General features: G+C 34.2%; 1 pseudogene; it reads right to left on the reverse strand.

Moving 5' to 3' along the window:
• The window catches only part of LOC113703481 (lupeol synthase-like), a 39,221-nt pseudogene extending 26,362 nt beyond the window's left edge, over positions 1-12,859 (reverse strand).
• Between the last annotated feature and the right edge of the window lie 1,390 nt (positions 12,860-14,249).

A 14,249-nucleotide genomic window follows, 5' to 3' on the forward strand; every position in this document is an offset into this window, starting at 1 on the left:
GTTAATATGTCAAACAGGTCAGAGTTGTCTTTTTTTTTCTTTCTATTTTTTTCCTCTCAAAACAGATGATAGGGTGTTAATCATGAAAGCTGCAAGTAACGAGCAATTATATCATTCCAATTGACAATGTCCCTATGCCAACTCTCCTCAATAATATATGACAATTGTATCCATTTCTACTTACGTTTCAGTAATTACATTAACCTCCATTTTAGGGTGACATGTATAAAGAAGAAAATGACAATGATGAGCTCTAAAGTGAATTATTAACTAGCACAAATTTATGCTAGGAACATAAAGAGCTCCTAGCCTCCTAAACAACCCAATTTATGCATGTCATTTTCATTTATACCCTCAGGTCCCAAAGATTTGGGTTACCCTAAGTTTATCCTCTAAGTTCGACCTACATTCTCTACGATCGATCATTCATCACAACCCATGGCATAGCTTTCTCCTATCCCATCTCCCACTCCAAAAGGGGAAAAAAGTTAAAAATCTAAACAACTCAAATGTTGATTATCACGTTATTCATGCAGGAGAGATTATGTTTTTTTGAAACGCCATGCTCATGTTGGAATGGGTACCTACCTATTCTTATTCTTCTTCTTCTTCACTCCCCAATCGCAAGTTTCTTGTCCTAGGATTGACATTTTTTTATTCTTCTTACCCCAAAATTATTGAAACGAGTTGGGCTATAGTTGAGCTTAATTTCTTTCCCTTTTTTTTTTCTCCTAAAAGGGTGTTTGATAACTCCGTTAAGTACTAAAATTTCATTAATTTAATATTTTTTAAAATAACGGTGGTTTGATAATTGAATTCTCTTATGATTAGGTTTTGAGCACTTAATTAGTGTTCAAAATTCTGAGCCAAAGTTTTCATCACTTGCTTTGTTAAAATTGAAGACTAATGTTGCAAAACTCGTTTAAGATTTCACACAGCTACACAATTTCAAATTTATACATATACATTCTCTTTCCCGAACACAAACTTTCATGCATATGAATACTTTCTCTCTCTCTATATATATATATATAGAGTATATATGTATGTATGTATATATGTATGAATGAATGTATGCATGTATGTATGTTACTTTCACGCTCACACACACAATCTCTATTGCAAACACACTAATTTCCTTGTCTAAGGCACACTTTCAAGCATTATCACTCTGTCATATGCACACACACAAAGACACATATTTCTTATGTCAAAAACAAATATTCACAAATAGATGCACTCTATCTCTCTTACGCATACTTTTTTCTATTTGTATATAATTTATTATTATTAAAAAGGAAATACAATCAACTAATTAAATATAATAATGGAAATGTAATATTGTACTAGACTGTATAAATTCAAAGAATAGAACATTTCAATTCAGTGCTCAAATTCAATTGATTATCAAATGCCTATGGCTTTATGAATGCAACAAATTAGCACTTCACACTTGAATTTCATTCTTTAGAATTAGACTTAGGGGCTGCTTGGTTAAAGGGTTTGGGAATCATATAATGGAATGAACCCCTTATTTGTTGCTTGGGTTAAGCCTATTGGAATGCAATTTCTGGAATCATTTCTAAAAAATAGGACTTATCTCATTCCCGAGCAAATTGGGAGGTTTTGGACAAAACCCTCATCTTATTTCCGAGCAAAAATATTTATGACAGACCTACCCTCTCTTTCTCTTCATTACACGCTGCACCTTTTGTTCTTCTTCTTCATCAGATTTGCTATCTCTTCTACTTCACCGATTGGACAGCCATAAAGAGCAGTGGGTTTCGATTCTCCCTAAACAGCGAATTCTAGAGTTGAAGAGTCTTCTACTAGGGTGAATTCCTTGATCCCAGGTAAGTGGATTACAAACCCCCTTGCCTCTGCAATTTTCTTCTCCGTATGCCAAGCTTTTCTCTTCCTTCTTTCTGTCTAAAAATAAAGAAGAAAAGAAGGGAATTTGACACAATAACACTAACTGGACCAAAATGCTATGCTCTGGACCCATCACCTTCTCACTTTTATTCCACTCACGCTACACAACCTGCCAGTTTTGCAAAAAAGTCTTCCTTCCATGAATTCATATTCTTTTGTCACAAAACGCAATGAGAAATTAATTAAGAAGATTGCTTAGTACTTTACACATTATTTCCGCAACAAATACACTATTATTGGTGAGAACAATACATGTTTTTAATCCATGTATTTTGTTGTAATACATGTATTTTAATTCATGTACTTCAACAGATACATTATTTTGTTTCTTTTTTTTGGTGAGATAAATGTTAATGTCACTGGATTTGTCATTTTTATGTTTTTAATGTGTTTTCTTGAATTACGCATTCAATGGAAGCTCAGAAACAAAGGGTCAATAGATTCTTGATCTTTTGGTTATTTGATCCGTGAATACTGGTATAGTTTGGGTGGGCTTCTACATGCCCTGTACCTGTTTGTAAAATTGTCTGTCTGAATACCTTTCAGTTTCATAGTTATTCGTACAATAGGATTTTGAGTTTCAACCATCAATTTCATTTGTTTATGCTTATTTATATCTATACATCATTGTGTTTACGGATGTATGATGCATGTCTAGGCCCTTTTAATAAGATCAATTGATGTTTAATGCATTTGAAGATTTTGATGTCGTAATCTAGTTTGGTGAATACTTACGTTTGGTTGTCATATTGTTACGTAGACAAAGATGCCACGTTTGCCTATTGAAAACAGAAGACGCAAAAAATATCGAGGGCAAAGCCAAATTTTATCGGGAATGATAATGGTTGTTATTGCACTGTTTATAATGTGGTACCAGTTAATATTCATTCATCTCTGAAGTAGAAGGCGCTAAATAAAATCAAAAGAAGAAAAAGTCACTGAGCGCATGCAACACTTATTCAATTTGACTAGGGAGAGTGATGCTTATTGTATTAGCGAACTTTGTATGGATAGACGAACATTTGAGATATTATGTGAAATGATTAAAGACACTGGAGGTTTGAAAGCTACAAGAAACATGTCAATAGAAGAAATTGTTGCCATATTTGTATATGTTTTGGCTCACCACAAGAAAAGTAGAACAAGTTGTGGTCTATTTTGGAGAAGTAGAGAAACAGTGAGTTGTCAATTTAATCTTTGCCTCCTAGCAGTTTTGAAATTGCATACTATATTGCTTAAGAAGCCTGAGCCTATTACCGAAGATTGCACAGATGAGAGATGGAAATGTTTTAAGGTAATTCAAACATTAAAATACAATCATTTAATAAATGTATATTTTCATCTAAACTATCCAATATAGACATTTTAACTCATTTTACATTTTTTATTTTTGTTAAAATAGAATTGTTTAGGTGCCTTCGATAGGACATTAATAGATGTGACACCACCCACCGAACAAAAATCAAGATATCGAATGAGAAAATGAAGTATTGCAACGAATGTATTAGGGGTTTGTTCTCACCAGCAAATTTGGAGATTTCGTGGAAGGAATTCAAGCTAATTTCACAACTATGGCAGCAACCATGTCAAATGAGGATAAACGTGAGCAATTGGTCTCCGATAGAAGAGATCAAGTTGTTGCTGAGTTATTGAAACTTGCTTTACCAAGTGGAGATGTAATGAATGCAGCTGACATACTTTCGGAGTAGATTTCCATGCTTCATGTGTTCTACAATCTTCCTACAAAAATGAAATGACAATATGTAATTAACCTCCTTTATCCTCCATCTACTCACTGAAGTAAAATTATTGCTATCTGGAAAGTGATGATTTGATGGCAATTTCTTTTTGTTATGATGATTGTTAGATGGTTATATGATTAGTCTTTTGGAGATTGTGGATATTGAGTGGCACTCTCAACTGGAATAGACAATTGGTTTGTATTTTGTATGGTTAGCTTTTGTGATTTGAGTCTCCTTCTTTTGTTCATATATGTAAGGAGAGATCTATTTCAAATCATTATCTAATGTAGGAACCACAAACGACTTATTAATGCAGCCACTATTTCTTTTGTGATTTGACATTATTTTGATAATGACTTGTTAATGCAACCACTATTTCTTTTGCGATTTAACATTATTCTGATTTTATCCAACTAATAAATTAGTTTATGAACAAATATAAAAATGGATAACTTATGGAGAAAAGTCATAAAGAACTGGTGTTTTATTGGAGAACGGGTTTATTATTATTTTATCCGATAAATAAATTTGTTTATGAAAAAATGGGTACTCTGCTCTTATAATAAAGAAAAGCCATAAAGAGTTGGTCTTTTATTTGGAAACGGGTTTATTTTTATTTTATCTAAAAAATAAATTTATTTATGGAAAAATGGGTACTCTGTTCTTATAATGGAGGAAAGCCATAAAGAGTTGGTCTTTTATTGAAAAACGGGTTTATTTTTATTTTATCCGATAAATAAATAAATTTGTTTATGAAAAATGGGTACTCTGTTCTTATAATGAAGTAAAGTCATAAAGAGTTATTCTTATAATGGGGGAAAGCCATAAAGAGCTGGTCTTTTATTGGAATACGAGTTTATTTCTATTTTATTTTATTTTATCTGATAAATAAATAAATTTATTTATGGAAAAATGAGCATTCTCTTCTTATAATGAAGGAAAGCCATAAAGAGCTGTTCTTATAATGGAGAAAAGCCATAAAGAGCTGGTCTTTTATTGAAAAACGAGTTTATTTTTATTTTATCTGATAAATAAATAAATTTGTTTATATGAAAATGGGTATTCCGTTCTTATAATGGAGGAAAGTAATACAAAGGAAAATGGGTACTTTCTTTCTGCAATTATCCCTTTGTTTTATAAGAATTGTTATATCAGGGGTAAATTTGGAATTTAATTGTATTTAATTCCGAAACACTCATCAAACCAAGCATCAGGAATTGGAATGATGTTAATTCCAATGTGTGAACCAAGCTAGATATTGGAATGAAAAGTTTAATTCCAAAACCAGAGTCTATTATTCCATTTCCATTTCCGATTCCAATATATGAAACAAGCACCCCCTTAGTTTTCAGTTTTGTGAACTCCCTTAAGTAGCAATAAATGGAAGGAGATGCAACAGAGCTTTCGCTATCGATTATAAATGCTGTTGTTTCTTATATTATTTTTATGAATCTTTTTCTTAGTGTATATTTTCTCTTGAACAAGCATTTGCATATCCAAATGAAATTGTTTATGAATGTGGGTGTGTATGTGTCTTAGAGAAGGACTTCTTTAGTGGTGGAAATGAACATTTGGAATGGCACAGTAGTGGTTAGGGTTGGAACAGTGGGTTTTGGCTCATTAGAAGAGAGAGCGATAGGGCTTTAGGGAGAGGAAAGTTTGGCTAAATCAAAGGTGAAGGGGAAAAAGAGACAAAGTAGTGAAGGTTGTCTTAGGAAAGTTGATTACCAAAAGGGATTTAAAATCTTTCTTTGGACTATAGGTCAGAATTCAAATGTCGCATCCTATAGGTAAAAAAAACTCAAAGAGTGTGCCAAAACATCTCTTTGATCTAGATGGACATATCTCCCTTCTAACTCCTTATACAACCCAGTTAGGCTCTCCTTCTTCTCTACAATAGAATAGCATAAATATTACCAGTTGACTTAAAAAAAAAAAAAGAAATAGTAGTGAAGGACTTTCATCGAACTATCATACACCCCAAGGGAGGTTCATGGAATAATCCCATTAAACAATTTATCCATTTGACTATTGCATTTTATTACAGGGACAATTTAGAGAAAAGGAATAAGAAGATTGAAAATTTATAAACAGTCACACTGACTAGTTATAAGAAGCAAAATTTGTTTCTTTTGATATTCACACTGACCTGTAGCATTCTCTTCTTATAATGAAGGAAAGCCATAAAGAGCTGTTCTTATAATGGAGAAAAGCCATAAAGAGCTGGTCTTTTATTGAAAAACGAGTTTATTTTTATTTTATCTGATAAATAAATAAATTTGTTTATATGAAAATGGGTATTCTGTTCTTATAATGGAGGAAAGTAATACAAAGGAAAATGGGTACTTTCTTTCTGCAATTATCCCTTTGTTTTATAAGAATTGTTATATCAGGGGTAAATTTGGAATTTAATTGTATTTAATTCCGAAACACTCATCAAACCAAGCATCAGGAATTGGAATGATGTTAATTCCAATGTGTGAACCAAGCTAGATATTGGAATGAAAAGTTTAATTCCAAAACCAGAGTCTATTATTCCATTTCCATTTCCGATTCCAATATATGAAACAAGCACCCCCTTAGTTTTCAGTTTTGTGAACTCCCTTAAGTAGCAATAAATGGAAGGAGATGCAACAGAGCTTTCGCTATCGATTATAAATGCTGTTGTTTCTTATATTATTTTTATGAATCTTTTTCTTAGTGTATATTTTCTCTTGAACAAGCATTTGCATATCCAAATGAAATTGTTTATGAATGTGGGTGTGTATGTGTCTTAGAGAAGGACTTCTTTAGTGGTGGAAATGAACATTTGGAATGGCACAGTAGTGGTTAGGGTTGGAACAGTGGGTTTTGGCTCATTAGAAGAGAGAGCGATAGGGCTTTAGGGAGAGGAAAGTTTGGCTAAATCAAAGGTGAAGGGGAAAAAGAGACAAAGTAGTGAAGGTTGTCTTAGGAAAGTTGATTACCAAAAGGGATTTAAAATCTTTCTTTGGACTATAGGTCAGAATTCAAATGTCGCATCCTATAGGTAAAAAAAACTCAAAGAGTGTGCCAAAACATCTCTTTGATCTAGATGGACATATCTCCCTTCTAACTCCTTATACAACCCAGTTAGGCTCTCCTTCTTCTCTACAATAGAATAGCATAAATATTACCAGTTGACTTAAAAAAAAAAAAGAAATAGTAGTGAAGGACTTTCATCGAACTATCATACACCCCAAGGGAGGTTCATGGAATAATCCCATTAAACAATTTATCCATTTGACTATTGCATTTTATTACAGGGACAATTTAGAGAAAAGGAATAAGAAGATTGAAAATTTATAAACAGTCACACTGACTAGTTATAAGAAGCAAAATTTGTTTCTTTTGATATTCACACTGACCTGTCCAGTAGCAATCAAAGTTAACAAGGTCCATGAAGTTTGCACCATATTTGATCTGTTTCCTTCAAGATTAAAATGTTAAATGAATGAACAATTTAAGGTGATAACTCATAAAACAATAAAAGATATTATCAAAACAAACTAATTGATGTGTCTATAGTGATACATTAATTACTTCAAAATGGATGAAACTATTGGAGATCAAAGAAAAAGAAAAAAAATTATGAACCTCATTTGAGCAAGAAACATAACTCTCCCCCCATCCACCATCAGGCAATTGCTTTGATAGCAAAAATCTACAAGCCTTTCGTAGAGTCGGAGTTTTTATAGTTCTTTCCTGAAGCAACCAGTGCTTCCACCGCAAACCAGGTCGCGTACGTGTAACAAATGCCCCAGCGACCAAACCTAGGAAGAATTCAAACCTTCATGATACGCTGATGTTGACTGTTATTATTCGTTAAAATTGCATATAAATGGGGACAAAACTTTGTCAAAATCATAATAGTTATAGTAATAGGGATAAAAGTCAAGAAAATAACATTCAATGGGTATAATAGGAAATTTGGTAAATTTTTAAATATTTGTAAGTTATAATGCTTTTATTAATTTCTGATGGATAAATCTGAATGCTTAGAGATTATATTCCATAATAAAGAAACTGTCCATAAACTTACCCAAAAAAAAATTAACTGTTCCTAAGATCTGGTTCAATTCATAAGGATATTAATCAAGTATATATATGAGATCCCTGATTCAATTTTCAAACTTTCTCCTTCCCCCCTTCATCATTGTAATGGAACCACGGGGGAGAGGGGGCGGGAGTGGGAAGGAACAAAAAAATTTTAAAAATGTTAAGTTAGGATATAGAGAAGCGGACCATGAGCCACCTTGTTCTTTTTTCTTTTTTTTTTTCAAGCAATGATATTACTAATATAACAACAATAATGAAGATAAAAATGAAGAGATAAAAAAGTCAGGTGACTATATAGGAACATTTCTAAAAGTCTTATAACTTTTTGGCGAAAACATTTTCATTACTTTCTAAGTGGTGATAGATTTGATTGCTTAGAGATTATATGTCGGAATAAAGAAACTAACTTTTCTTTTTTTCTTTTTTGTGAAAAAGAAAGTAACAAAGGTAAAATCAGGGTATAGAGAAGCAAACCATGAGCCATCTTGTTTTTTGTTCATCTTCAATATAAGCTATAGCTTTGCAGATACACGTCTTTATCTCCGCTTCCCTATGTCCAGGATGCAACTTTTGAAAGAGAATCAGAGATTGAATTGCTGAAGAAGTGCATTCCACATACCTAGCATTGTACTTGTTTCAGTCAAGTAGTTTTTTTTTTTTTTTCTGTGATCACAAGAAGAAGACTGGAAATCGAGGATGGGGGAGCAGGAAAGAAAGAGAGGGACATCTGACCGTTGTTCGATAATAACTTCTTGGAAGATTTGAATTGGATTGAGATTCTACATTGGATTACGAAAAATAATGTTTTGTTAGGACAAAAGCAAGATGATGGTATAATGTGGAACTAGTTGTTACTGTTACCTCCATCCAACGGCATGCTTTCTCCGGCTCCCATACAGGAAATCCACCATTCTTGTGCTATTTATAATTTGGGAAAAGGATCACAAGCCAAAAAAAACAAGGTAAAATGACTGGAAAAGATTGGTAAATTATGTAACCGACTAATAATTCAAAATAAAAATTAACTACTTTTGCAATTTTGTAGCCAAAGAGTCGAATATAGTACCCAGCCACATTATTAGAACTGATTTATTTATTATAAGTATGTTATATGCATCATATTTTGTTGATGTTTTAAGTAATTTCCAATCATTTCTTAATCAAAACCAAATGTTGAAGTTGGAATTAGTGTTACAATTTGATGCTTGAACATGTTGATCAATGATTGAACTTTTGTCCTTTTTCTTACTCATTTGGTTGATTAGTATTGTAGAGAAAAAGGCAGGAGAATTTTAGGAAATTGGATTGCCAAAATGAGCAAGAAAAGCAAGAAGTGTGCATATCAAAAGCAGCTGTGAGACAGGGGAAGAAACTGAATGAAGCTTGCAACGGTTTCATCTGAGGATTCCGAACAGAATGGTTTCTCCAACGTTGCTCAAGAACAGTTCGCAGAAACCAGCCCAGAATCCCACGAGCATGCTGAGTTTTCTTCCCCAGTTTCTCCAGCCGAAAAATACCTGCAAGTTCCACAACTTGTGCAACTTCATTCTTTCTTGCCACATGCTACTTGCTTTTGGTGGGAAAGTTGGTTGGGCATATTGATGACTTGAAAATCAATGACAACTTAACATCGACAACACTTTTAATCATCTCAAATCATCTGGATTCCACGGAGCCATCTTTCTTGACTTTTTGAAGATAACTTTAACTTTGTGTTCACATAGAAAAAATGATTACCTTTTTGTCTTGTAGAGACCAATGGAGGGCAATATATAAAGAGTAGTACTTGGACATAGAAATGAGGAGAGGTTGGATAGATGGTGTTAGCTAATAGTTCACTTGTAGTAGTAGATGTAGTTCTAGATAAAGGAGAGCAAAGTGAAGATCTCCTCGTGAAGAGATACTTTTGTATCAATGTTGAAGAACAAGTTGTAAAGAAGAGTTTGAGGAGTTCATCCTGAATAAGATTTCTTCAATTTTTTCTCTTATTTTTTACATGTTATTCATGTTTTGTTTCAAAAGTAATATGTGCTTTAAAAGTAGATTCCATGTTCACAATTGTAGGAGACGAGTTTAAGTGGACTTGATATGATAACTTCAGAGTTTCATGACCTTATACTAAATTAATTCATCATGCAAATAGTTGGAGATTTAGTATAAGTATGTTTATTTATTGGTGAAAATAATTTACAAATGATTTTGGAGGTAATGTCCTTAGTAAGCCATAAGTCAATAGCCTTGATCAACCAAATTAACTACCTTAACTTAAACTACAAGGTATTCAAATCCCTAAGAAATTTCTTCATCAAATTTATGACTTGCTATCTTTTCATTAGAATACTATAATTGTAGAATTATCTTTACTTGAACTTTTATTTGTTTAGATAATAAAGTGAGTTTAAAAAAGCAAAGTAATTATTTTGATTCTCTCTGGGATCGACCTTAATTTATTCTATATTTTAATTTGACCTATAAATAGAGTAATTGGCCTGTAAAAATAATAGAATAATTAGGTAAAATAACTTGCAAGCTAGCTCACGGAATTTACATTATGATTGGTCCTTGAATTGTAATTTTCCAAAACAATATGATCCACTATAGCACCTGCATCGAGTGTATAAAGTTTGGCATCACAAATTTGTTTATATATCCTTAATTCACTCTTGACTCGACTTGATGATTCATACCATATAAAATTAGTTGGCAAGAAATACCTTCTCTACGACTCCGATGCAAATATACCTGCTGTTTTCATCCTCATAATGCACATGTTCCATTGCCTTTTCTAAAGCCGTTTTCCTTATTATAGAAAATGGCCATTGCGTCATGATAGGTTCAACACAATGATAGAGGAATCCCCGTAGCATATCCTGTACTAAAGGGTGTGGGAAGTACAAATCCTCCTGAATGGAAACAATAACCAAGAAATTCTTCACATATTTAATGCATTTAGCATATTTTCATTGTATCAACAGAAAATCAGTTCTACTTGAATTGGAAGATATATGAACATATGATTAGATTAAATGATGCAATGGCTTGAGCTAGTTGAGCTGACCTTTGCAATGGTATTTCGTGTGTTATTCCAATCTACTTGATGATATGGTTGGACGTACAACTCATTTCTCAGAGAATGTATTATTTCTGTTATCCTCCCAACAAATCTCTTCCGGTACAAATATGACTGGGCATGTAAACCAAGCGACAGTAACACATCATTTGTGCCGCATCACAAATATTGACATGATGGGAACAAATAAGCCGAAAGCATGCAACAACCAGTAAGCTAAAGCATTAGAATGAAATAGAGAGTTAAGCTCTGAATACTATGCTGAAGAATCTAGACATCCTCATTGTCAAATTGCTTACAGTAGATTGGCATATTACTACTCAGTGTAGAAGCCTTTAAAGGATATCTGCCATTTATTATCCATTGACAATAACATGTTACAGAAAAAGGCGAAGCAGTTATATACTTATATTAGTATATAAGAACCTGGATGAATTGGAAAGGATTTGGGAAGTAGCCAGAACTCTGGAGGAAGTGGATTGCACCCTGCCCAATCATACACTCCAAGAACCTGTTTTTAAGAAAATATTATATTATTACTTCTGCCCACCACCAAGACGTTAGTCACCTTAAACAACAAATGCGATTGAGAAGTGCATTCACAAATGTAGTCCCCCGATAGTTTAAGAAGCCTTTTTGAGTAAATGAGCAAGTACGAGTAAAGCTGTATAACCATACACTTAGCCAAAACTTTCCCCATGATGGTGTTGCAACCATGGTTCAAAGTCGCGGTCGTGGTCGCGGTCACGGTCGCGGCCCAGAACGTTCCACATCGGCCTCGACATATCGGTCGTGGTCTAGGTGAGACGCAAATTTTAAAGTATTTAATATTCTAAAAATTGTTAATAATATAAAAAAAAAGTATGCTAAACAAAAATAATAAAAAATAGCAAAAGAAATGACCGAGTCAATCCGTCACAGTGTAACTCGGCCGATCTCTCGTCTTGACTCGGGATAACTCGGAGTGACTCGGCCGAATCAATCCGTCGTGGTGACGTCTCGGCCGATTTCTCGGCGAGTCAAGTATCTCGGTATCGTTTCGTCACGGTACTCGGCCGAGTCGTCTCGGTCTCGGCCGAGACTTCGAACCATGCAACAGCACCACCACGATCAAGAATCCATCCACGCCCTCTTGCCATGGCCCTATCTTCCCCATCTTCAGGTCCTTCTCCTAGCAACCTCAATGCGATGTAGCTAATGATTGAACCAAGCATAGAGCTGTCTCTCTATATGCAGTCCCCAGCCTCCATCTTCATTCTATAAATGAAAAAGAAAATGTCAAATAAATAACTGCTCCATCTTTTCTTAAGCACAAAAGAATTTATTCTTTTTTTTTTTAACTTTCCATGATCGAGATCTTTTAGGACCTGATGATTGTATATGTAACGGATGATCTCCTTTTGGTGTTCTGATGATAGAACGGTATTCAGTGTTCTGGTAATATAAAAGGCCATGACCTGTTAACATGGTTAATAATTAGACTTGTTCCATTCAATTAGTTGATTAATATTTTTAAAATTTTGACACCAAAATTTTTCAGCATACATACTAACGGAGGCATGAAGAACAGTGGACCGGCACTTTCGGCTGGCCAGAATCCATCTCGGGCCTGAATAGTTGAGTAGAAGCTTATCCCTCTCCTGAGTGTAGTTACCACAGCTTCCTCTGTTACATCTTCTATATCTTTAACCCTTATTGCCGGTGGAATTGGAGGACAATGTGAGTTCTCCTTTCCTAACTGTAGTAACATATGTGAGAGTTTAAGTATATTACGTAAAAAAGGATATGAATGTTAATCAATTGTGGTAGGCAAAGAGGTGTGACAGTAATAGTACTACTGCTCTATTGTACCTGCATTCGCATCAGGAGGTCAGAACTTTACTGCCTCTGGAACCTGTTCTTCTTGAAGTGCTGACGAACTAATTCTGCTTCTTTTCGTTGTTCAGGAGTTCCAGAACTCCCAATGCTGCCTTCCAATGTGTCGATTGGTACTGTTTAGCCATGGTCCGCTGCCTTCGCTAGTCTTCAACTTCAGCATAATTCATGCAGTAGATGCGTTTAAAATTAAAAGTTACATGATTAAGAAAAAGGGGGGGGGGGGTGTGGGGGAAGAAAGAGAGAACCGAAGGAAGAAAATTTTAAAGCTTGTAACAATTACAATAGGAGAGGAAGCCTGTTTTTCAGTAATTTGGATGATAGATAATTAAAATGAAAGGGTAAGATTGGATAAATAGGAGCAACTGAGAAGGAAAAGAAAGCTTGGAAACAAACCGTTGATCGAGATTCAGAGCTGTAGAGCTTATCTGTTGTACATTTATCAGTATCACAGGGTGACAAAGAATAGTCAAATTTTCAATGGACTTCATGCGGAAAAAATATTAAGAAGCAGTTTTGGAAATCAGTCAAAGAAGCATATTTGGTGAAGTTTTAAGAGAGAGAAAAAGACAAAACAAAAGTTCCTTCAGACAGCCTGGTATAGCTCAGACATTATATGGATTGCTGAATGTGAATAGATTGATGCAACTTAGAAAAAAACGAAATGGGATAATTTTTTCCAAAGTTAAAAAAACAAAGCACCAAATCCTGATCCAGACCCAACCTTGGTCTTCGTTAGGAGATCTTGCGGAGCTAGTAGAACATTGTTTGAGGATTAATCTTTCTAACATATGAAGATTCTTTTTTTTTTTAAGCACTGCTCAAGTGTTAGGATCTATAAAGGCTTCTTTGGAAGTGGAAGAGAAGGTTTTCGGGCAGTAAATGGCGATCAAGTCATGTCTGGTCAATATAATACTTTTTTGGTTATAGTGGTGGCAAAATTGATAAATTGTTTATAATTGATTTTCATTTAATTAACAGTGATAAAAATTCGTCCAATCCATTGGAACGGTTTAGTAAACGTGTATAAATTGTTCGAAATGGATTGAATTAATGCATATTAGCAAAAACAATTGTCCATGCATAATCTGTTTAAGTATGCCTTGGTAAATCTCTTCCCCACAGCCACCTACCTAGGACTAGTCTAGGTGGCTGGGGGAGAGCTCTAGGACTAAGTCCTAGGTGGCCGGGGGAGAGTTTAGAGCTCTTCCCCCCTTACTAGGTCTAGGGATCAATCCTTAGCCCTAGCAGTTGGGGAATAGGGAAATAGAGGGGACGAGTGGATGGGTTAAACGAAAAAAAAAAAAAAAAGAAGAGTTGGTCTCTCCATCACCTTTGACTCTCAACATAAGATACACATTTGAGAGTGCACATACATGCACCCACACACACAGTCATACTTTTAAGAGCATATGATCAATGATTTTTTTTTATTGCTACTTCTATGTGATTTATATACACCACAATTATGTCATCACCAATCTCTTTATTCTTGTGAAAACATTTCTTTATCTTCTTCCGAATTAATCCAATTTGAATATCTATGATTTAAT

The sequence above is a fragment of the Coffea arabica genome, chromosome 8e, assembly GCF_036785885.1.
Source record: "Coffea arabica cultivar ET-39 chromosome 8e, Coffea Arabica ET-39 HiFi, whole genome shotgun sequence".
In the NCBI taxonomy this organism is placed as follows: Eukaryota; Viridiplantae; Streptophyta; class Magnoliopsida; order Gentianales; family Rubiaceae; genus Coffea; species Coffea arabica.